Source organism: Octopus bimaculoides, chromosome 25, assembly GCF_046866305.1.
Source record: "Octopus bimaculoides isolate indiv1 chromosome 25, ASM4686630v1, whole genome shotgun sequence".
Taxonomy (NCBI): Eukaryota; Metazoa; Mollusca; class Cephalopoda; order Octopoda; family Octopodidae; genus Octopus; species Octopus bimaculoides.
Genome location: NC_142952.1, coordinates 30,551,786 through 30,577,955, shown reverse-complemented (window position 1 = coordinate 30,577,955; position 26,170 = coordinate 30,551,786). Strand labels below are relative to the sequence as shown.

General features: G+C 37.4%; 1 protein-coding gene across 4 annotated transcripts in view; it reads left to right on the top strand.

Moving 5' to 3' along the window:
• LOC106877112 (uncharacterized) overlaps window positions 1-26,170 on the top strand; it is a 107,527-nt gene that overhangs the window by 29,805 nt on the left and 51,552 nt on the right. For all 4 annotated transcript variants that reach the window (XM_089342024.1, XM_089342025.1, XM_089342026.1 and 1 more), the window contains exon 2: window positions 12,968-13,027. The gene's annotated coding sequence lies outside the window, so the exon portion shown is untranslated. The remainder of the gene's footprint in view (window positions 1-12,967; window positions 13,028-26,170) is intronic.

Genomic DNA, 26,170 nt, shown 5'->3' with positions numbered 1-26,170 from the left:
AATGGGTCGAGAAGGATGGTAACTGATAAAACCCGATGGCAGATGAAAGTAGTTCTTTTGACCTTCTTGACACCGACTGATAGCAAAAACGAGCCCACCCCCATCCTTTTGAAAAAAGTTATTTTTCACTGCTTTTTCAGAAAAAAAAACGTAATATTTGTTTATAATCCTGTGTCCGCAAAACCCCAAATTAGTAGTTTCTGTTTCGTTAAAGCTTTACCAATTTGTTTTTGATTTTTAATAGATTTTCTAAATATTTTTTTTCGTCATCGATTGACAGAAAGAGGGTCAGTGTCAATTTCTGAGATTTTTTTTCGTAAAAACATGGAAAGTGAAATAGGGAGGAAAATTTAACTACTTGAAATTCTTGGATATGAATAATTTTTACACAGTATTTTCTCACTGGCGGGGCCCCAGCATGGCCACAGTGTCATGGCCGAAATGTATAAAAGAATCTTTCAGCTTTCATTTCATATAAAACATTCTTTGATACATGCAATGTATTTTTAGTTTTCTCAGAGTGTAGTTGGGTCAGAAGCGGGTAGCACAAACCTAGCAATATCTGTTTTATAGTGAAAACCAAATTTCCATAAGTCATAGTGGAAACCTGACCTATGTCGCAAACAGACAGACATATGAGTGTTGTATAAATTTTATAATTGAAAAATTGACTTTATTTTGTCCATATAAGTGTATCAGCCTGCAGGTGCAATAAAATGGGGGCCAGCTAGTTTATTGATATTTAGCAGAAACAACAGTGACTGAAGGTCCGAGAGTTTTGTGTGTTGGATATATATATATATATATATATATATATATATATATATATATATATATATAGTTTTAGGGAAAAGAACCAAGTTTCAAGAACTCATCGATGAAAATCCACTATCACATATAGAAAAATTAATAATTAAAAGCACAATAAATGAGTATAATATAAAACAAATTAAATATCATCATAAGATATATATATATATGTATGTAGGAGTGGCTGTGTGGAGAGAGATAGAGTGAATGAGAGGGAGTAAAAGAGAAAAAAGAAATGAGAAAGGTTTGTCAGGTAGGGAGAAGGAGTTATTTGAAACCCTGACCACTCTGTAACCAGTAGTAGTAGTAGTACTTACCGACAAAACTTTGAAATGCTAATCCAAGAATAAATAGCACGGTAAACAGAAGTTGCATAATTTGGTGGTGATTTTGATATTGGGTAGATTTGCCTCCGTTTTGTAATCCAGAGTTGTTGGCCTTGATCATTTGAGATCCTGGAAAGGAGAAGAAGAAGAACAAGGGTTAAGAGAGTAGAATGAGAGGTGGAGGAGGAGAGAGAGAGAGAGAGAGAGAGGAAGGCTGGAAGAGAGTAAGAAAGATATGTAACTAAAGGGAGATAGATTGAAAGAGAGATAATTCAAAGGGTCAGCCTTGTCACACTCTGTGTCACGCTGAACATCCCCCGAGAACTACGTTAAGGGTACACGTGTCTGGAGTGCTCAGCCACTTGCACGTTAATTTCACGAGCAGGCTGTTCCGTTGATCGGATCAACTGGAACCCTCGACATCATAAGTGACGGAGTGCCAACAACAACACAACAACAATGCTGGTTTGAACACTATAGGGTGGAAATAGGAAGTTTGTATCAGTAGACTAAAGGTGGCCTCAGGTAAATTGATACCGAAAGGGTTAGTACATATCTTTCGGTGTCAGTACGTACATTTTTCATCTTAGTCATTGCTCATATCAGCTGATACCTTTTAATAAACAATCTCTCTCTAACCACACACTCTACCATTTTAACCACTTCTGTGACAGTGTTTCTTTTAAAAATACACTGCCTTTGTTTCAATTAATTGTTAAAATAATGAATAATTTAGTAAAATAACTTTTGTCATTAATTAAGCTTGTATTCAGAACATAAATTAACGTAATATTTTAATGGAAAATTTAAATTTAGATTGCTTTAAAACAGGAAGTTTGTGCCCTAGAAACAGGAGTGGTTTCGGGTATGGTGGTATCTGGAAGGAATGTGTCAAAGGATTTTGTCCAACATGCTAATGGTTCTGCCAACTCACTTCCTTAATAATCCTTTCTATTATAGGTACAAGGCATGAAATTTTTTTGGTGGGAGGGGTCTGGTCGATTACATCTACCCCTGTGCTCTACTGGCACCTTATTTCATGGACCCGGAAAGAATGAAAGGCCAAGTCGACCTTGATGGTAGTTGAGCTCATTGTAGGACGAAATACCACTTAGCATTTTTTCCGGCATGCTAACAATTCTGCTAGCTTGCCACCATAATAATAATATTGGGGCAAACAAGGACAGACAGAGGGATTAAGTCAATTACATCAACCCCAGCATGTAACTGGTACTTAATTGACCCTGAAAGGATGAAAGACAAAGTTGACCTCGGCGGAATTTGAACTCAGAACATAGCGACAGGCAAAATACCGCTAAGCATTTCGTCCAGCATGCTAATGATTCTGCCAGCTCACTGCCAATGATGATGATAATAATAATAATAGTAATTTCAAATTTTGGCACTAGGCCAGCAATTTCTGGAGAAGGGGTAAGTCAATTACATCAACCCCCAGTGCTCAACTGGTACTTATTTTATTGACCCCGAAAAGATGAAAAGCAGTCGAACTTGGCAGAATTTGAACTCCGGATATAAAGACATATGAACTGCCATGGAGCATTTTTCCCGGCATGCTAACGATTCTGCCAGCTTGCCATCATCATCATCATCATCATCATCATCATCATCATCATCATCATCATCATCATCATCATCATCATCATCATCATCATCATCATCATCATCATCATCATCATCATCATCATCATCATCATCATCATCATCATCATCATCGTCGTCATCGTCGTCGCCGTCGTCGCCGTCGTCGCCGTCGTCGCCGTCGTCGCCGTCGTCGCCGTCGTCGTCGTCGTCGTCGTCGTCGTCGTCGTCGTCGTCGTCGTCGTTGTTATTATTATTATACAAGGCCAGTAATTTCAGGGGAAGGGGTATGTTGATTACACTGATGCCAGTGTTCAACTTGTACTTATTTATCGACCCCGAAAGAATGAAAAGCAAAGCTGACCTTGTTGGAATTTGAACTCAGAAAGTGAAGACAGATGAAATGCTGCTAAGCATATCGCCTGGCATGCTAACGATTCTGCCAGCTCTCCGTCTTAATAATGATATTAATAATAATGGTTTCTGATTTAGGTGTAAGGTCCTAATTTTGAGGGAGAAGATTTAGTCAATACTGTGGACCCAGTACTTTTTGTTGACCCTGAAAGAACGAAAGGTAAAGTTGACTTTGAATCAATTTGAAACCAGAACACAAAGAGCTGGGAAAAATATTGGTTTCTAATTTTGGCTCAAGGGGAACAAGTTTGTGGGAGGGGATAAGTCAATTACATTGAGCCCAGTGTTTCGCTGGTACTTATTTTATCGACCCTGAAAGGATGAAAGGCAGTTGAACTTGGCAGAATTTGAACTCAGATCATAGCGACATATGAACTGCCATGGAGCATTTTGTCCGGCATGCTAACGATTCTGTCAGCCTACCACCTTAAAGAGCAGGAGGAAATATTGCAAGACATTTTAATGACATTCTAGCATTTCTGCTAGCTCAATAAAAGTAATAATATCAATTAGCCATTCATCACTCCTTTTATTTATATCATTAGTCACGATACTACCTTAATCCTTTTTACAACTGTGACACATTTTCACCTGTATTTTCTATCTAAAGAAAACTGCGCTCTCATACACACACACACAGAGAAGTATAGTGTGTGGGTGGGCTTTGTCTTTTCTTGCTTATCATAATTCTTCTTACCTTATAATATGACAATGAAAACATTGTAAGTCTGGGGCGTCTCCAAATTTAACCAATAAATTTTACATAAAGTTATACATTTACATTTACACACACACACAACTGCACACAAACTATATATATATGTGTGTGTGTGTGTGTCTGCATGCAAGTATTTCTATATATAGGTAATATATACGTGTGTGTGTGTGTGTATATATATATATATATATATATACATATATACATAGATTTCAAAATGTCTAGTTAGAATAGAGGCAGCTGACGTAGGATTAATTCCAAGTGGCTATGTTTTCCTATGTGTTCGTTCCATGGTCTGTAGTTCATTGTTCTAACGTCCTGTACCCTGATATGCATCTATATACACATGTAGATGTAAGTATGTACATATGTGTGTATACATGTATATATATTCTTTGTATTATATATATATATATATATATATATATATATATAAACTACTCTCACTAGTGACCTGTTTTACATTAACTAGTACTCCAATGGCTTAACTGTCCTACAAATATTGTCTACATAAACATTACATGATATATATATGCACATACAGGTGCTTTGGTGATGGTGCCATAAAAAGTGTTGGTGCAGCGTAAAAAGCACTGATGATGGTGCCATGTAAAAAAAAAAAAAGCACTTGTGACAGTAGGAAACACACATAAACATGTATAAATTTATCATGTAGGCAGGGTTATAATCCAAGGTGTGTCCCCATGAAGCACATCTGCTTATTGCAGTTCTCGAAAGTATATCCAAGGATATTGTGATCTGTATGAGAGTTGGAAACACTGGAGAATCCTGTTAAATACTGGAAAATATTCATTGAGGAGCAATAAATATGCACCACCATCTGATCTCCTTTTCTTACCTAATTTCTGTTGAAATACACTGCTTTTGTTTCCAGTAATTTTTTTTTTTTTGGTGGGGTGAGGGGACCAAGAATTTAGCAAGGTATGGTGTGTGGTAAAGAAGCTTGCTTCCCAACCACATGATTGTGGGTTCAGTCCCACTGCATGGCACTTTGGGCAAGTTTCTATACACATACGCGCGCACACACACACACACATATATATATATATATATATATATATATATATATATATATAGCCATGATAGATTGCTAGCCACTAAACCTTTTTCTATTTTCTCTCCGTTTATTTCTGTGTTCCTTTCTGTCAAAGAGCTTAGGCTTGAAACGTAAAAGACTTTCTCACTTCCCGAGCGTTAAACTAATACATCTGTTTGTTGTTTACACACCCATCTTCGTCTTTTGTTCTTTTGTATTTTTCACTATATATATATATATATATATATATATATATATATATATATATATATATATATACACACACACACACACGTGTGTGTGTTTCTTTGTGTCTGTTTGTCTACCGTCACTGCTTGACAGCCGGTGTTGGTGTGTTTACATCCCTGTAACTTAGCGGTTTGATATAAGAGACCAATAGAATAAGTACTTGGCTTAAAAAATGTGCTTAAGAAAAAGGTGGTGCTCCAGCATGGCCGTAGTCAGATGACTGAACCAAGCAAAATAATAAGAGTAAAATAACTTTATTATGTATCTGGTAAATATAAAATTCTAATGGAAAGTTTAAATCTAGATCATTTTAAAACAAAGTTTATCTCGTAGAAGTCAGGAGTGGTGTTTTTGTCATATTGGTGTCAAGGGGTTTAAAGACCAATCATTTATCTTCCCTTCTCATTACATGGCTTTATCATCTTGGTCATCTCTCTATCATGTGATACTTTTTAAAACGATAGAAAGATGAACGAGATGGCCTTTTGTTGCCATATTTCCATTAAAATATACTGCTTTTGGAGTAAAGATTGTTTGCCAACATAACATGGCAGTCCTGGTTTAGGACGAATGTTGCTGTAATTTAGTCCCGGGAGGCATCATCTCCAGCTGGCTATACGGCATGATCTGTGTCCTTATATTTTCAAACAAGGGAATCTAGCACCCCCACTCAGCTCAAAACAAAATCGTGATGACAACCGATGCTGGTGTGTTTACGTCCCTGTAACTTAGCTGTTCAGCTAAAGAGACCGATAGAATAAGTACTAGGCTTAAAAAGAATAAGTCCATGGGTTGATTAGCTCGACTCAAAGGCAGTGCTCCAGCATGGCCGCAATCAAATGACTGAAACAAGTAAAAGAGTATATATATATATATATATATACACACACACACACACACACACACACACACACACACACACACACACACACACACACACACACACACACACACACACACACACACAGATGTGGTGGGCTTTTTTCTACTTGCCATTCAGCAATGTTTCATCATAAAACTGCTCTTCATTCGAACTTGGAATGGATGGACGGATGGATGGATGAATGAATGATAGATACTGGCTAAGAGCTGTTTATGTAGTGTCTAGTCAGGGCAGGACAAAACATGGAACAAATATATTTATTGGCTTTTGACGTTATTGGCGTAAACAGCATACAGGTCGGTGATGCGTGACCCAAACAGTGTTTGTACAAGTTTTTGCTGAGAAAGAACGTGTCTGGCACTGCACCAAATTGGTCACTGAAGCAAATCTATAACAAGAGACCAGAGTTATATGAAATTTAATAATGACATTGTTGTCTAGTGTATTGAATAGTCTGAGGCATTGTATAGCTATAATAACAATGACAACAGCAATAATAATAATAATAATAATAATAATAATAATGATAATAGCAAAAATAGACGTATAGAACCCTCTTAAATATAAGACAGCTCGACTGTGGAAAATGAAGAATGTGAAGATAGTGCCAATTATTGTTGGGTCCTTTGGGGACAGTGTGAGAAAGCTTCAAGGGGAATATATAAAGGAAATGGGAACAGAATATTCAATAGAACTGTTACAAAAGTTCCGTGTCCTTGGCACAGCCAGAATAATCAGGAAAGTATTTGATAGTTGAAAAGAACTGATCGTATGGTACTGTAGATTGCCGCAAAATCTGAGTTCCAAAAAGAATAATATAATAATGTAGTGTGAAGATAGTGGCAATTGTTGTTGGGTCCTTTGGGGACAGTATCAAATGGCATCAAGAGGAATATAAAGGAAATGGTAATAGAGTGCCTAGTAGAATTGTTACAAAAGACTTGCCTCCTTGTCACTGCCAGAATTACAAGGAAAGTATTAGATAGTTGAAAAGGACGGCACGGTACTGTAGGCAGCAGGTAGCAGGCCCACTATGCATGCAAGACACTAACAGTTCAACAAAATCTGAGTTTATATTTGTGTGTCTTTGTCTCTGTCCTCAACCACCACTTGTTGGAATGTTTATACCCCTATAACTAAGTGGTCTGGCAAAAGACACCGATAGAATAAGTACCTGGCTTATAAAAAAAATAAGTACTGGAGTCAATATATTTGGCGAAGAATTCTTCAAAGTGGTGCCCCAGTATGGCTGCTGTCTAATGACTGAAACAAGTAAAAGATAAAAGATATATATTTAAAAATTTTGATGTATCAAAATGTTTTAAACAGAAAACCTCTCCATTATAGAAAACCTCCTCATTATAGGAAAGATCTTAATTATGGGAGAAACATTTTTACTTACTAATTAATCAGTTCACATGATAGAAGTTCTATACAATAATATTTAAAAGGATTTATTTAAATGACTATTGTACTTAGATTTCCATAATGGATTGATTGATTACATGTTCATAAACAAACAATAAATCCTCCATGGAAATGTGTGTGCAATAGTCAATCAAATGAACTGTATTACAGATATATGCACACATACATATATATATATATTTATGCACACATATTTTCATACATACACATATGTATACGTGTGTGTATGTATGTATATATATATATATATATATATATATATATAATATACACACATACATTCCTTGTAAGCCTAGTACTTATTCTATCAATCACTTTTGCTGAGCTGCTAAGTTACAGGGACATAAACACACCAGCATTGGCTGTCAAGCAATCGCAGGGGGACACACATACATACACACACACACACACATATATATATATTCATATGTATTTATGTACATACAGGACAGGCTTTTTTCCAGTTTCTGCCTACCAAATCCATGCAAGGTTTTGGTCTGCCCGAGGCTATAGTAGAAGACACTTATCCAAGGTGCTATTCCGTGGGACTGAACCCGGAACCATGTGGTTGGGAAGCAAGTATCTTACCACACAGCCATACTTGTGCCCAAGTAAAACTATTGTGTCTATTGAAAGACGATCTCTGTTTGGCTATTACACTGTGAAACATTTGTTTCACTGGGCTGATGGATCGGCCTCAAGGTCCTTTCAGCTTGTATCACTTGGGCCAATCAATTGACCTGGGTGTCCAAAGAGGGTTAAGGATGTACTTTTGGTAACAAAGGACCTTTGATGATACTGAAGGTCCAGATATCAAAGTGGTTTGGATGGCTTTAGCCGAGTTCTACTCATGGTTAATTGACGCGTAATGCAATGATATTTTCATGGTATGGATGGGTAGCCTTTGTATCTTCTTGATATTGAGACAACGAGGAGCATATCCCTTGTGAGGAGGGGGTGCTTTTGAAGTTCCTATTTGTTCTGAGTTCAATCCCTGCCAAGATCAAATTTACCTTTCATCCTTCCAGAGTCAATAAAATAAAGTACCCGTCAACTATTGGGGTCAATGGTATTAACCCATACATTATACGTCATCAAAATTAGGTCAGTGGCCATAAACGTGGCCTGTCGCATTGTCGTGTTGGCCACTGAGGTGGCCTATCACAGTTTATGGGTTACGCTTATAAAATATCCTTTACAGAACTGTAAAACTCAGCACCGCTTATCAAATCATTGTAGAAAACACACATGCTTGTGTATACAAACTTATTGTATTCCTAGATACATTGTCTCCACACCTGTCAACAGATGTTCCAATAGATAAAAGTATTAAATGCTCTCATCTGCTATTTAATGTCTGAAATTATAGACAGGTCAGTAGAAGCCACCTGAATTGTGTTTGATCTGATCAAGGTTTGCTGTACCAGGACTGACATGAACCTAGGGTTTAAAAAAATGACACCACCAACACCGCCACCACCAGCCGAAGTGTTTGGTGATGACCTGACAACAAACGCATTAACCCACTGCATTAACCAATAACAAAAATATTTATTCTTCCCAAGACCCATCAGTGTTTAGCTGCCTGTTGGGTGGTGTGTGAGTGTTGGTGGGGGAACTTGAAGGGTGGTGGGAGAATTTGGATGGTAGTGGTGGTGTTGAGGGAATTCAGTGGGTAGTGGTGGTGAGGGAATTCAGGGGGTGGTGGTGCTGTCGAGAGAATTTTGGATTGGTTGTGATACTGGTGGTGGGGGAACTTGGAGCAGTGGTGTTGATGGTAGCGGTGTCTGTCTGTTGCGTGCAATTAATTTTTCTAAGTAAACCAATCATGGGAAGATTGTATTTTTTTGTTTTTTGATATTTTTGGCATTTGATATTGTGTGGTGGAGCAGGTGTGGGGGTAGTGGTTTGGCTATATATATATATATATATATATATATGTGTGTGAGAGTGTGTATCTATGAATGTTTATATATGTGTGTGTGTATAAGTGAGTATATATATATATATATATATATATATATGTGTGTGTGTATGTATGAATGTTTGTATATGTGTGTGTGTGTATAAGTGAGTGTATATATATATATATATATATATATATGCGTGTGTGTATGAGTGTCAATATGCAAGTTTGAATATATGCTCATCTGCATTTGAATGTATATGTTTATGTATGTATATATGTAGGGGTGTATATATATATATATATGTGTGTGTGTGTGTGTGTATGCATGTACGGATGTATGTATGTGCTTAGGTATTTACAAATTATTTAACACTGCACTTACTGTCACACGCTCTTACATAGCCATTTTTCCCACACCAATACCACCACCACCACCACCACTAATAATACAATTATAATAATAATAATAATTATATAACAATAAATTCACCTTCACACCTCCACCCAACATACCTGGTACCTCCCATATTTTACAGTTGTTACTTATGGTATGTTTGTTACAGTATGTATATAGTAGGGCGGAGGTTTAGATATATATGTGTATGTGTGTGTGATTGTATTTGCGTGTGTGTGAGTGTGTGTATATATATATATATATATATATATATATATGCGTATGTGTATTTATGTATCCATGAATATGTGTGTATATATGCATGCCTGTTATTTGAAGTATGTGTGCATATAGGTTTTGTTATATATATGTATATATATCATCATCATCATCACAAAGATATATATATATATATATATATATATATATATAGGAGGTGGTGAAGCACATACAAAACACCTTTTGAGCATGGCCATTGCCAGTACCGCCTGACTAGCCCTCGTGCTGGTGGCATGTGAAAGCACCCACTACACTTTCGGAGTGGTTGGCGTTAGGAAGGGCATCCAGCTGTAGAAACTCTGCCAAATCAGATTGGAGCCTGGTGTAACCACCTGGTTCACCAGTCCTCAGTCAAATCGTCCGACCCATGCTAGCATGGAAAGCGGACGTTAAACGATGATGATGATATATAATCATCACTATATATATATATATATAAATCTCTATATCCTTTGTGTGTGTGCATTTTCTGTATGTTTGTATGTGGAGGTGTGTTATAGGAGGAGCAGGCAGTGGAATGTGCTGTGCTAATACTAACATAAAGTTCATTAAACCAACAACAAAAGGAGACATCTCAACTGGTTTTCTGAAACTTGTGTGTGTGCATGTGTATATGTAATCATGTCTATCTGTATATACTGATATTTGTCTGTGTGTATGTATGTATGTAGGTGTGCGTGTGTCTTTATGTCTCTGTACATGCTAGAGTGTGTATGTATGCATACATGTATGTGTGTGTGTGTGCATATTTGTGTATGCCTTTGTCTATCTGTATAAGCCTGTGTTTGTGTATATCTGGCAATATGTGTATTTGAAATACATCTTTGTATGCATGCCTCCTCTATATGCTTACATTTGTGTGTGTGTGTGTGTGTGTGTCTATGTGTGTTTATCTATGTATGTATGCATGTGTGTTTGCATATGTGTGTGTATGTGTTTGCATATGTATGTGTATATGTGTTTGCATATGTATGTGTATATGTGTTTGCATATGTATGTATATGTGTGTTTTCATATGTGTATGTGTTTGCATATGTGTGTATATGTGTGTTTGCATATGTGTGTTTGAATGTGTGTGTGTTTGCATATAAATATGTATGTATATATATATATATATGTATGTGTGTGTTTCCATATATATGTATATATATATATATATATATATAGAAATAATATATTTCTAAATCTCTCTATATGTATATGTGTGTGTGTGTGTTTGCATATGTGTGTGTGTGTATTTGCATATGTGTGTGTGTGTTTGCATATATGTGTGTGTGTGTGTTTGCATATATATATATATACACACACATACACACACACACACACACACACACACACACACATATACATATGCATTTCAGCTGTATGGTGCATGTGCTTTGTATCCGCATCTTTTGCATACTTAGGAGATAGTGAGAGCTTTGCTGGTGGTACTTTTGTGATGACAGTGTTGTTGTTGTTGTTGTTGGTGCTGTGTTTCAAGTTCAATGATTTACTATTCTCCCCAAACAAAATCTTCTCTTTTGGTCTTTCTTCTAACATACTTGGTGACCTCCATTCTCTTCTTTGCCCTCCTCCTTCCTGTCCACCTCTCCTTCCCACCCTCTTTTTTTCTTCTCCTTCCTCTCATCTCTCTCCCAGTCACCTCTAGTCTTTCTCACCTATCTCCATCTTGTCTCACTTCTCTCTCTCTCTCTCTCTCTCTCTCTCCCCTCTCCATCTTATCTTTTCTCTCCTTTCCCTCTCATCTTTCTCTCCTGTCTCCCCTCACCTTCTGCTCTATATCCTCTCCTCCCCTCTCCCCCTTTCCCCTCTCCTCCCATCTGCCCTCTTTACCCATCTCCCCTCCCCATCTCTACCTCTTCCTTCTCCCCATCTCCTTTCTTCCCCCCTCTCCTCTCTTCCCTCTCCTCCCATCTCCCCATATCCTCTTCCTCTCCCACCTTGTCCATCTTTTAGATTCCATGGGGGTTTGAACCAGATGACACTTTGTTTATTGTTGCCTCTTCTTTGGTGTTTATTTACTTCATTCATAGACTCTTCAGTACAAACCTAACTCTTTTTTTCTTGAAATCTCTTTTTCTAATACCTTAGTAACTTATTGCTTTGTCATCAGTGATCTTATCTGAAAATAATTATGTTGAGAATTTGTTTGCTTATGATATCAACAGTGTATAGACATTATCAGTTAATATATTTGTTGATATTCATAACTCCTTCATTACATGTTTGCATCAAAATCTAAAGTGGCATTTAAGAGGTTAACCACTGACACTCTGTGACATCGACAAAGGTTCCAATTGGTCCAATCAAGTGAACAGCCTGCTCATGAAATCAAAGTGCAAGTGGCTGAGCACACCACAGGCACATGCACTCTTAACACAGTTCTCAAGGAGATTCGGCATGGCATAGAATGTGACCAGGTTGGTCCTTTGGGTTATAGGAACAACTCATTACCAGCTGAGTGGACTGGAGCAATGGGAAATAAAGTGTCTTGCTCAAGGACACACAGTACTGCCAGGAATCAAACTCACAACTTTATGATTGTGAGCTGAATAGTCCAAACCACTAATACCATGTGCCTTTAACCCTTTTGTTACTATATTTCTGTTGAGATGCTCTGTGTTTCTTTCAATTAATTTTAAATATGACAAAGAAGTTAGTAAAACAACTTAGGGAATTATTCTTTTCAAACAAATTAAAGAAACAAAAACAAGTGTAACATTTCATTTAAATGTATTTAATCTCTTTAAATTGTTTTACTTCCTGAAGTACAATTTTCTTTTGTTTATGCTTCTTATATGAATCTATTGATTGTATATGTTATATAATGTATATATATTTGTGTGTGTGTATATATATATATCATATTACTATGTTATATAATAATCTATTTTTTAGGGTCGAGATGGCTCATTGGTTACACTAACTCTTATCTCTTTGAATATGTACAAGTTACCCGTAAGTACAAAGTTTCACAGTAGCCAACCACCAGAAAAACACCAGCCTTGTCACTATTATAGTTATTGTCACCACCATCATCATCATCATCATCTCTGTCATTATCATTACTGTCATCCTGCTATCCTACACTCCTATTTCTACACACTCAAACACACACTTTGTCAGTGGTGGTGTGGGGTAAGCAAATGTTGTGGATATTTTGAAAGTTCAAGAATTATTTGCAGAAATTTTTTTTCGTAGAAAAGGGAAAGAGAATGGGTGGTATCAAAGCTGAGAAATGCCCTAATAATTTTGGACATATTTACAAGGTCTACACTTTTAGATAGAGAACTGGTGTTTAATAAATGTCGTTCTTTGTTATTTCATTGGAAATATAAATTTGGGAGGATTTGGAACTCATCCATTTTCCAATCCAATATGCTGGGCAGGAGGTGAGAGTAGTCCTTATTATTATTAAGGTGGCAAATTGGTTAGCATGTTGTGTGAAATGCTTAGTGGCATTTCGTCCATCCTTACATTCTGAGTTCAAATTCCACTGAGTTCAACTTTACCTTTCATCTTTTCATTGTTGAAGAAATAAGTACCAGCTACACACTAGGGTCAATGTAATTGACTTATCCTCTCCCAACAATTTCAGGCTTTGTGTCTGTAGTCGAAAGGATTATTATTATTATTAAGGTGGTGAGCTGGCAGCATCATTAGCATGCTGGGCAAAATACTTAGCAGCATTTTGTCCGTCTTTGCATTCCGAGTTCAAATTCCACTGATGTCGACTTTACCTGTCATCCTTTCGGGGTTGATGAAATAAATACCAGTTGAGAAACTGGATTGATGTAATCGATTTCCCCATCCTCTCAAAAACTGCTGGCCTTGTATCAAAATTTGAAACCATCATTATTATTAAAGCTGTTTTTTTTCTTTTACATTTTCATGTTATTGTTTAGTTGCAGCTTTGACCTGATTGAGCAGGCCTATGAACAAAAGCATTCCAGTTTTGACCATCCCTTAGAAATTTTTGTTTTTAATCATTGTACATCCATTATTACTACATGCTTTTAGATGACATCTATTTAAGGAAAAAAGTTACTGCTATTTCTAGCTGGTTCAGAGGTCACTTAGAGGCTCTTTCCTTCATGTGTAGCAGTATGTATGTCAATTAAATTCTTGGTTTGAAATTCTATTCTCTCAAGTGGAATTCCTGGCATTTTTTATGCATCAGTGATTCCTTTGTGAGGCTTGGTTACATTTTAAATTTGGTGGTTTGAAGGAAGGGGTGTTGGTTGTTGGGGCATTATTACTTGACCTTAGATTGGTAGTTGTAATGGTGTTGGTAGTATGGTTGACTAAATTCCTTGTTAATTTCAAATCTAATTGAAACACAGGTAGTGTATTTAAGTAGAAATATGGTAATAAAAGTGTTAAAGTGATCTAAATTAAACCCTTCTATCAAAATTTCATGTTAGTTTATGTTCCAAGCGTCATCCTAATATTATTTTACTAAATTCTTTATTTTCAAAATAAATTGTAAGAAAGAAAATGTATTTTAAGAGAAATAGTTATAAATGGGTTTTTAAACAAAATCTAACGCCTGTGGTAATGCGGGAAGCGTGCTGGCTTGCTTCAATAGGTTCCGTTAAACCTTGTGGTGTGTGACCAGTTGTTGTGATAAAAAATGGTTTCATTCCACAAATGGTTTCAGTACAGTTTTACCAGAAAGATTTGGAAGAATTAGATGAAAGTTCTCTGGTAATTTTCTTTCATGTAAATAAATGTTTGTTAATTTAAAAATTTGACTGCAAAATCTTATAAAATGACAATGTTCTGAAAGATGTGCATGTTTATATGTTATATATGAAAATAAAAATTTATTTACATTTAAACCTTCCATCAAAATTTCATGTAAATTTATCCTCCAAATGCCAAATTAATAATTCTTCATTATTTTCAAAATTAATTGCAACATAGACAATACATTCCAACAGAACTATGGCAACAAAAGGCGTTAAAATGGTAATGTGTTTAATTTGAGGGCCATTATTTATTAAAAAGAATCAGCTGATCAGAGAGATGACTGAGACGAAAAGGATGTAGAATGGAAAAGATATAAACTTCTTGTGTGAATGTGTTCTGAATTAAAACCTACAAACAAAATTTCAGGTTAATTTATGTTCCAAACGTCATCTTGATAATGAGTTATTTTACTAAATTCTTTATTGTTTTCAAGCTTAATTAAATCAAAGGCAGTGTATTTCAACAAAATATGGTAACTAAAGGGTTAAAGTGATCTAAATTTAAACTTTTCATTAAAGTTTGTTTTCAAAATTATTGAAAATTATATTATATCAAAATTGTTTTAAAAATTAATTGAAACAAAAGCAGTGTAACAAAAGAGTTGTTCAGCTTCCATTCTTTTCTGAATTGAGGAAATTATTTAAAGTTAGGGTCGTCCTTGCTGCCTCATGTATCTCCTGTGTGAAATGCATGCGGTAGCAAGCTTCTATTAATGTGGTATACCTGCTAAGTTCTCTCCACTTCTATCTCCAACTGGCCCCTGTGTTTTCAAAGTCTTCATATAATGTCAGGCACCAGGTGCTTTTGGGCTGACCCTTTCACCATTTTTTTTCTGGTGCCCATGTCATTAGTCTTTGGATGTCAAATAACATGGCAGGTGCAAGATATGACATGTGGAACTGCTGCATCGTAACATTTTGCAGTGGCAAGAATTTTCTTCAGTTTTTCTCATTTGCCATCCTGTCTCAATAGTTGACTTTGAGGAAGTTCTGTACACACTGTTGGTGGAATGTGTCCAGTTTGTTGGCTGTCTTTGCTACCATGTTCTATATGCTATGATTGCACAGAACAGTTGACATAACTGTTGCACCATATAGCTGCACCTTCATTGCATGATGGCTTGTTGTTGCCCTTGTTTGGTGCATATTCTAGAATATCGCTCCTGCCTTGCCAGCTCTGGTGTATGCATCATTTTCTATATCACCATCAAAATTGATCACACTCCACAGTGAGTATGAGACGTTCTGGCACAGCCATTTTGGTGCTGCCTTTTTGGCTTCATTGATTCACTGCTGACTTATTCGACATCAGACCTTTTCCTCCTCTTCCTCCCTCACTCTCTCTCTGTTTGTGTATGAGCATCTAGTTGTGTGTGTGTGTATGCATAACATACTGTGGACAGTTGTGTGTATGTGTAAGGCATATGTGTGTGTCTGTGATAAAGTGCTTTGTGTATGTGTGTGAGAAATTAAAGGTCCGTGTGTGTCTAAGGCATTGTATATGTTTGTGCATGTGTGTGTGAGGGTGCATGTATGTACTTGTGTGGGCAGGTGTGGAAGAGTGAGAAGAAATGTGTGCATGTATGTATGTGTGTGTGTCTGTAGGATAAAGAAGCAATGTGTGTGTGGGGGAGGAAGCAACGTGTGTTGGGGAGAGGCAATATGCGTGTGTGAGAAAGACAATGTGTGTGGGGGGGTGTGAGAAAAAAGCATATAGGTGGGTGTGTATCCATGAGACATGTATGTTTGGGTGCAACAGTAAGCAAGAGAGACATAGAGAAAAAGACAGACGGGGTATATGTATGCGTGTATATGCATGTACTTATGTGTGTGTGTATGCATGTATACGTGGATGTGAAAGAGATATGGGGCACACATGTAACTATGTATGCGTGTGTGTGTTTGTGCACCTCTTTCACTTTTATAATATACCTTTTTAAAAAAAACAAGCAAAGCATTAACACCGCAGCACCGTCACAAACTCGCAACCATCCACAACCACCATTGTGACAGAAAAAAAAAACACAACGGTTTCACCATTTCCCTACTCCTTAAGAACCACTCTCCACCCCCCACCCCACCCCACCCCACATCCTTTATCCAATCACAATTCATCACCAACACCAACATCACCCCTATGACGGTTGGCTGAAGCGGATATTGTCTGCCCAGGAAAAATAAAGCGATAAAAAATATAAAGAAAAAAACAAGGTCACGCTATTGGCGTCCTTCTCAAGGACACAACACTTCTTTCCATGGTAACCAATGTGCGTGGGATGAATAAATATGGAGCACATGATCGGGGCTTTTTATTTGTAGTTGTTGTTGTTGTTGTTGTTGTTGTTGTTCTTGTTGTTGTTGTTAAACATTAATCTTATGAAATATTAAGGAATTGTGTAAATGGACGTTGGCATCAAACCACTTACCTCCCACTCTCCGCCCCCTCTATTGCATCGTTTCTGATACATGGATAGATATATAGATATGCTGACACACGTGATGGTATGTGTGTCCATGTATATGCCTGTGTATGTATGTGTGTCGTATGTATGCATAGATATATATAGATTTGTACATATATTTGTTTATATATGTATGTGTATATATACTTATAAATATGTGTGTATATATATATACTTATAAATATATGTATGCATATATACATATAAATATGTATATGGGTGTATATATATATATGTGGGGGGGGATGTATACACACACACACACACACACACACACACACACACAAAATAATGAGTTTTGTTGCCACCCCTCCTCCATGGCCACTCCTTGTGACTTTATATCTCCAATACAGAGCTCATTTATTCTGTGACCCATTTATTTGTACTATGTATACATACATAATGAATACAATCATGCATGTATGTATATATATATATATATATATATATATGTGCATATTTTTATATATACCTATGTAAGTATATATGTCTGTGTTTTATATATGTGTATGTATATATATATATATACACACATACAAGTCCATTTGTGCAAAATAAATACATGTATATATATATATACACACAAACGCGTGTCTCTGTGCCTATCTTTCTCATATATGTGTCTATATATATGTATTCATATATATATGTGTATGTATATATATATATATATATATATATAGGTATCTATGTATTTGTGTGTATACATATGTGCATGCTTATGTCATCATTTTACTTCTAGTTTTTTCAATATTTGATTTGTTTTGTGTGTCTTGTCCACTATAGTATCTCAGCACTTGGTTATTGCTCTTTGTCCCCTCCTTCACACAATTCAATGCCCTGAGATCAGCCCTCAACATTTTCCTCAATGTTCCAATCTTGCTGTTTCCTCCCATCCAAATCCTTTGGTACTTTTTCTACTTAACTGTTTATCCTCCAAATGCAACACATCCATATTATGCAAAATACAACTGATTCTTCTTGAAGCTAGTTTCTTCTTTTATTCAACTGCTAGGAAGGGCATCCAGCTGTAGAAACTCTGCCAGATCAGATTGGAGCCTGGTGTAGCCATCCAACCCATGCTAGCATGGAAAGCAGGCGTTAAACGATGATGATGATGACGATTCACCTTATTCTTTCCAGCTTTCATATACCCATTGCTTTCAATAGTCATTTCTTGCTAACGTGTAATATTGCACTTTATATATGTGCAATATTCAATATTACTGGATATAAATGAGGAAAGCTGTGTAAAGAAGTGCTGGTCTCTAACTGTGGTGGGAACCTGTGGAAGAGGTTAACCCAGGAAGACATAGGACAAAGTGGTGAAGCACGATTTTCAGATGTTGAGTCTCATGGAGGTGATGACATGTAATTAAAACCTTTGGTAATTTTCTGTGCTTGAGAAGACTCGTCCAGCCAAGTGAAATTGTAGTCATGGCTGATGCTGGTGTCATGTGATTGGAACCCATGCTGGTGGCACGTAAAAAACATCCATTACAACCTGTAAAGTGGTTGGCATTAAGAAAGGCATTCAGCCGTAGAAACTTTGTAAAATCAGACTGGAACTTGGTGCAACTCTCCAGCTAACTAGTTTTAGTCAAACCGTCTAACCCATGTTAAATGATGATGATGATTTTCAACTATCATACAATCTATTTTTCAGCTGAAGAGAGAATCTATTTATTTCCAGCAGTGATCGTATATCCCTGATATTTTTCAGCCTTGTTCTACCTTTCATTCAGAGAGAATCATTTTCTTGCCAGCAGAGATAGTGTATCTCTGAAATTTTTTGTTCTGTTCTATCGTCACTCAAAGAGAATCTTTTTCTTGCCAGCAGAGATAGAATATCTCTGAAATTTTTCGCTCTGTTCTACATTCACTCAAAGAGAATCCTTTTGTTGCCAGCAAAGGTAGTATATCTCTGATGTTTTTCAGCCTTGTTCTACCCTTCATTCAGAGAGAATCCTTTTGTTGCCAGCAGAGATAGCACATCTCTGAACTCTTCCTGTCCTGTTCTACCTTTCAGAGAATCTTAATTTCCAGACATGTATATGTTCCAATCTTAATTTCCAAATTAATCAGAAAAAAAAGCGGTGTATTTCAACAGGGATATGGTAACAAAAGGGTTAAAGTGATCTAAATTAAAACCTTCCACCAAAACTTAATTTATGTTCCAAATACTAACCAAATAAGGACAGTTATCTGACTAAATGCTTTATTAGTTTCTAAATCAATCAAAACAGTGGCAATATATTTCAACGGAAATATGGTAACAAAAGGCGTTAAAATGGTTGTGTATGTGTGCAATTCGAGAGAGAGATTGCTTATTTAAAGATATCAGCTGATGTCTGTAAGAGAGAGAGAGCTGAGATGATAAGGATGTGTAATGGGAAGGGAAGAGAAATAATGGGTATTAACCCCTTTGACAGTAACATCTCTGAGTTCTATGACACAATCTTCCTGTTTTAAAGTAATTCAAATTTAAACTTTTCATTGAAATTTTATCTTAATTTATATTCCAAACGTCAGTTCAAATATGACAGTTATTTGAACTCAGAATGTAACGGCAGACGAAATACCGCTAAGCATTTCGCCCGGCGTGCTAACGATTCTGCCAGCTCGCAGCTTGCTTCTTTCAGTTTCCATCTACCAAATCCACTGATATATATATATATATAGATATATATAATTTAAAAGAGTTCCAACTCTGTTTTTTATGTTTTATTTATATTCTTATAAAATTAATGTGGGATATAGAATATGGAGTATATAATATAAATATTAAAATGAAATGAAGTATTGAATGTCTTATTGAATATATGAAATACTGAGTATTAAATATAGAGTATTAAATATATAAGGACTAGTATACTTTCCTGCCTCATGGCAGTCATCAAGGTCCCGTCAATAAGACATTCAATACTTCATTTCATTTTACTATTTATATTATATATTCCATATTCTATATCCCACATTAGTTTTATAAGAATATAAATAAAACATAAAAAACAGACAGTTGGAACTCTTTTAAATAATATATTCTTCTATACACGATCATACAAAACCCTTTTTTATATTTTTTTATTTTTATTCATATATATATATATATATATATATATATATATATATATATTAATTATTCACATATATATATATATATATATATATATAAATAGTTAGCAGAAGCAACAGAGTTACTCAAGGGCCTGTAGTTTCGTATGTTAGCACTTAACGACCTAGTTACAGATTGAGGAGTTGTGACTTTGTATACTGCTGATAACAGTATTTCCTGGGATGGTTCTGGAACAAATAATCAGACAATTTCAATGTCACATGGATAATTCATACTTGTCAAATAGTTTGCTCGTTATCCCATTCAGTTAGTAAATACATAAATAAAAGTAAACAGATAACGATAATTTGTGTGCATTTATACACACTTAGAAGTGCTGGTGTAAATACAATACGTATAATATACACAGGGTGGCCCCAAAAATAGTTTTACAGTTATCACGTAGGCACTTTAAGTTTCTTTTAAAACATTTCATTACATTCAAATTTCTCTCTCTTTTACTCTTTTACTTGTTTCAGTCATTTGACTGCGGCCATGCTGGAGCACCGCCTTTAGTCAAGCAGATCGACTCCAGGACTTATTCTTTGTAAGCCTAGTACTTATTCTATCGGTCTCTTTTGCCGAACCGTTAAGTTACAGGGACGTAAACACAGCAGCATCGGTTGTCAAGCGATGTTGGGGTGACAAACGCAGATACAGAAATGCACACACACACATATATATACATATATATGACGGGCTTCTTTCAGTTTCCATCTACCAAATCCACTCACAAGGCTTTGGTCGGCCCGAGCAAATCAATCCCAGCCTAGTACTTATTCTATCGGTCTCTTTTGCCGAACCACTAAGTTACGGGGACGTAAACACACCAGCATCAGTTGTCAAGCGATGTTGTGGGGGGGGGGGGACAAACACAGACACACAAACACACACATATATATATATACATATATACAACGGGCTTCTTTTTCAGTTTCAGTCTACCAAATCCACTCACCAGGCTTTGGTCGGCCAGAGGCTATATAGTAGAAGACACTTGCCCAAGGTGCCATGCAGTGGGACTGAACCTGGAACCATGTGGTTGGTAAGCAAGCTACTTACCACACAGCCACTCCTGCGCCTATATTCTCTTACAATTAACTAAATTAACATAGAATAATAGAATATGATAAGATCTAAACTAAAGGCACTGCTCTAGCAGTGTGTGTGTGTGTATATATGTGTGTGTATATGTGTATATAGATCTGTATATGTGTATATATATATGTGTGTGTGCGTTTATGTGTGTGTGTGTATATATATATATCTTTATAATATTTTTCTGATTCCATACCTAAGTCTGTTTATAACAGTAGAGTCTAAGAGAGAATGCTGTTAGGAGCAGCAGGTGGGTCCCTTATTATTATCATTATTATTATTTTGTGTATATCTTATATTACTTTATTACATATTTATTTCCATCTCAGTCGCCACCTTTTTTTTTTTTTCCCCAACTCCCTCCAGTCCTCACGCCATCCCCTTACCCGAACCTCCTCGCACCTCACCCCTCCTCGTCCCTAACTCCACCTCCTTCCTTCCGCCACCTCTGACAACATCCACTACCACCACCACCACCACACACCCAACCACCCTCCTTGTCTACACCCCTTAATCAAACAAGGTAAAGGTAACAGCTAGTTGCCATAGCAACTCTCTGTGCAATCAATAAGACCTGTTGCTGAATGTTCTTTGGTTTTTAGAATACCTGAGCTTTTTTGGTTCAGTTTTTTTTTGTTTCTCTTTTTGTTTTTGATATGTTTGTTTTGTTCATTTATTCTTACATTCATTTATCTTACTTTTTTATATTTTATATTTTATATTTTCATTACCTGTTTTATTTATTTCTTTTTAGTTCACCTTCAACTGGCTTTAAGTTCCCCCCCCCCCCCCGCCCCAACAACCTTGTTTTCGCTTTACTGCCAGTATATTCTCTCTTTCTCTCTCTCTCTCCCCTCTCTCTCTCTCTCTCTCTCCCCTCTCTCTCTCCCCTCTCTCTCTCTCTCTCTCTCTCTCCCCTCTCTCTCTCTCTCTCTCTCATTCTCTTTCTGTATTCATTTATTCCAGGATTTTCTTGTTTTCTTTCCGCCCCCTTTTTGTTTCTGGCAGTCAGTGATTGGATTATTGCCATGCTGGAGCACCACAACCACTACCACTGCCATATCTCCACAGCCTCCCACTGTTATCATCATCATCATCATCATCATTATCATCAAAGGTGTTTCTACACTCAATTATTATGTATCAATCACTGCCCACTTGCGTACCCCCTCCCCTTTCTCACACCCACTACATTCCCACCACATTGTACTTGTCAACTGCTACTTTATTTTCAGTCACAAGATCCACAAGAGAGCAAAAGATGCAGGGGGGTGGGGGAACCAAGCCATCGACCTAGAAAAGAAGAGGTAGATATTTAACTCAGTGACACAGAGATCATCATCATTTAATGTCTGTTTTCCATGCTGGCATGGGTCGGACAGCTTGACAGGAGCTGCTCCCCAGGTTTCACAGTTAGTTTTGGCCTGGTTTCTATGACTAAATGCCCTTCTTAATACCAACCATTTTACACAGTGTACTGGGTGCTGTTTGTACAGCACCTGTGCTCTTTATGTGGCACCAGGACCAGTGCTTTTTACATAGCCCTGGCAACAGAGGTGAAAAACCATCATTAATGCTTTTTTACGTGGCGCCAACAGTAGTGCTTTTTATGTGACAAGAGCTGCAGTGCTTTTAACATGGCTTCAGCACCAGTGCATTTGACGTGGCACAAGCTCCAGTGCTTTTTATGTGGCACCAGGACCAGTGCTTTTTACATAGCCCTGGCACCAGAGGTGAAAAACCATCATTAATGCTTTTTTACGTGGCGCCAACAGTAGTGCTTTTTATGCGACAAGAGCTGCAGTGCTTTTAACATGGCTTCAGCACCAGTGCATTTGACGTGGCACAAGCTCCAGTGCTTTTTATGTAGCACCAGGACCAGTGCCTTTTACAGGGCACCAGATGTGAAACTATCACCAATGTTTTTTCCTGTGGCACCAATACCAGAGCTTTTTCTTTGCCACTTAGTACCAGTGCCTTTTACGTGACACAATCGCATAATCATGATGATAATAAACTGTCCGGTTTGAGCCCAAAACAGGTAGAATATTTGGACCCTAATATTTGAGCTGGTTTAAATGCTAAAGAGTTATAAGTCAGGATGATCTTGATGGCCTAATTGATTACAGCTGATCTAGAGCTAAACAACTGCTAAATGTGTGTTTGATCAACCTGCTTGATGTAGTTATTAAAGCTCCCCCAAATAGGACCTTGCTGTTGTCTTAAGGAGAAGGCATGTTGGATATATACGGCATTCTAGATGACCTTGAGGGGAAAAAAGGGGATGGTCCTTGCTGGCTGGAATACCATTTGTTATAGCCAACTTGATTGGGGTTAACCTAGGGGCTGAACAACTATAAAATGTAAAGAAACACACATACCAATCCCCCTTCCACACACACACACACACACACACACACACACACACGTTACAACAATGTTACAACAAGCACACTCGTTACAGCAAGCACACTCGTTACAGCAAGCACACTCGTTACAGCAAGCACACTCGTTACAGCAAGCACACTCGTTACAGCAAGCACACGTTACAGCAAGCACACGTTACAGCAAGCACTCGTTACAGCAAGCACACTCGTTACAATACACACACTACTACTACTACTACTACTACTACTACTACTACTACTACTACTACTACTACTACTACTACTACACCCCACATTCACACTACATACATGCCTCACACAAAATATCCATACACATATTTACATCAAAACCATACCACACACACACAACCCACTGCCCCCCCCCCCATATCACACCATTCACACACACGTACACATCATCATCATCATCATCTTGTTCATCCATCAGAGCAACAAGAACCGTCTCGTCATCTTTTAGGATGACTGGTCACTTGCACAATGACTTTGTTTAAAGTGAAGAAGAGTCGCACACGGTCAACCCCACTCTCTCTCATCCATGACCATCTTCACCAGCAAGACCAGGTCAAGACAACTGAGGATGGAGACAGATGCAGTGAATGACCAAGATGTCCTTCTTACTTCATCCTGCACTCTGCACCCCACAATGCATCACTGCAGCTGCCTGCTCCTCCGTTGAACCACGAAAGGTTTCTTCTGCAGATTTTTCCAGATCCCGCTTTCATATGGATGGTCAGAACAGGCAAGGACCTAATATGTTAATTAACCTACAGCCAGGACCCTGACAGGTGCTGCTACTCTGTGGTCAGAATAGATCTGGGAACGATAGGGGCTAAGAGGCGGTTCTACTCTCTCCAAAATGCTGGGATTCCTGAATCAGAGCACTCCTCTACACACACACACACACACACACACATCCCTACACACATATATACCTCCTCACATACATAGATCCCCCCACACATACACCCATACATACCGATGCACCCTCTCCCACATACCCCTACAGGCATACCTTTGCACTCACATACCAATTTACATACACAACACACACACACACACACACACACACACACACACACACACACCTACATATACATACCTACACCCCCAACGCATACACAAAGCACATACCTGCCCACGCAAAAATTGCCCATTTTTCTCCATTATATTCTTCATAAAAATCTTTAATGTTTTATATTGTTTTCAAACTTGTTAAGCAAGATTTTTCGCTCCACAGAAATCCTCAAATGATCACAGGAAAGGGAAATATATTTCATTGCTACCACCGCCATAAGTACCATTATTTACACTGCCAAGAAACTCTTCAAACAGTTGGCAAGACTTAATAAAATTTATTTCATTTTGGAGCTAAATTACATATTAAACTAGCTTAAACTGGATCTCTTACATACATACATACATCATACATACATACATCATACATACATACATACATACATACATGCATACATACATTGTGTGTCTGTTTGGTGAGAAGCTTGCTTCCCAACCACATGGTTCCAGGTTCAGTCTCTCTGCATGGCACCTTGGGCAAGTGTCTTCTACTAAAGCCTTGGGCTGACCAAAGCTTTGTGAGTGGATTTGGTAGACGGAAACTTAAAGAAGCCCGTCGAGTTGGCAGAAACGTTAGCACACCAGGCGATAATGGTTAGCGCTATTTCATCTACCATTACGTTCTGAGTTCAAATTCCGCCGAGGTCGACTTTGCCTTTCATCCTTTCGGGGTCGATAAATTAAGTACCAGTTACGCACTGGGGTCGATGTAATCGGCTTAACCCCTTTGTTTGTCCTTGTTTGTCCCCTCTATGTTTAGCCCCTTGTGGGCAGTAAAGAAATAAAGAAGCCCGTCGAATATATATATGTGTGTGTGTGTGTGTGTGTGTGTGTGTATACATATGTATGTGTATATATATGTTTGTGTGTTTGTCCCCGCAACATTGCTTGACAAGCAATGTTGGTGTATTTATGGCCCCATAACTTAGCGGTTCGGCAAAAGAGACTCTCGACTGAAAGGTGGGGTTCTAGGATGGCCGCAGTCAAATGACGGAAATAAGGTAAAAGAATAAAAGAACTGTAACTACTATTGTCAATAATACTGTGCACACACACACACACACACACACACACACACACACACACACACACACACACACACATGCACATTGTTGGTCACATGTGCATACACATGTCCACAATCCTGGCCACTCACACACACACACACACACACATGCATGCACACACCCTGC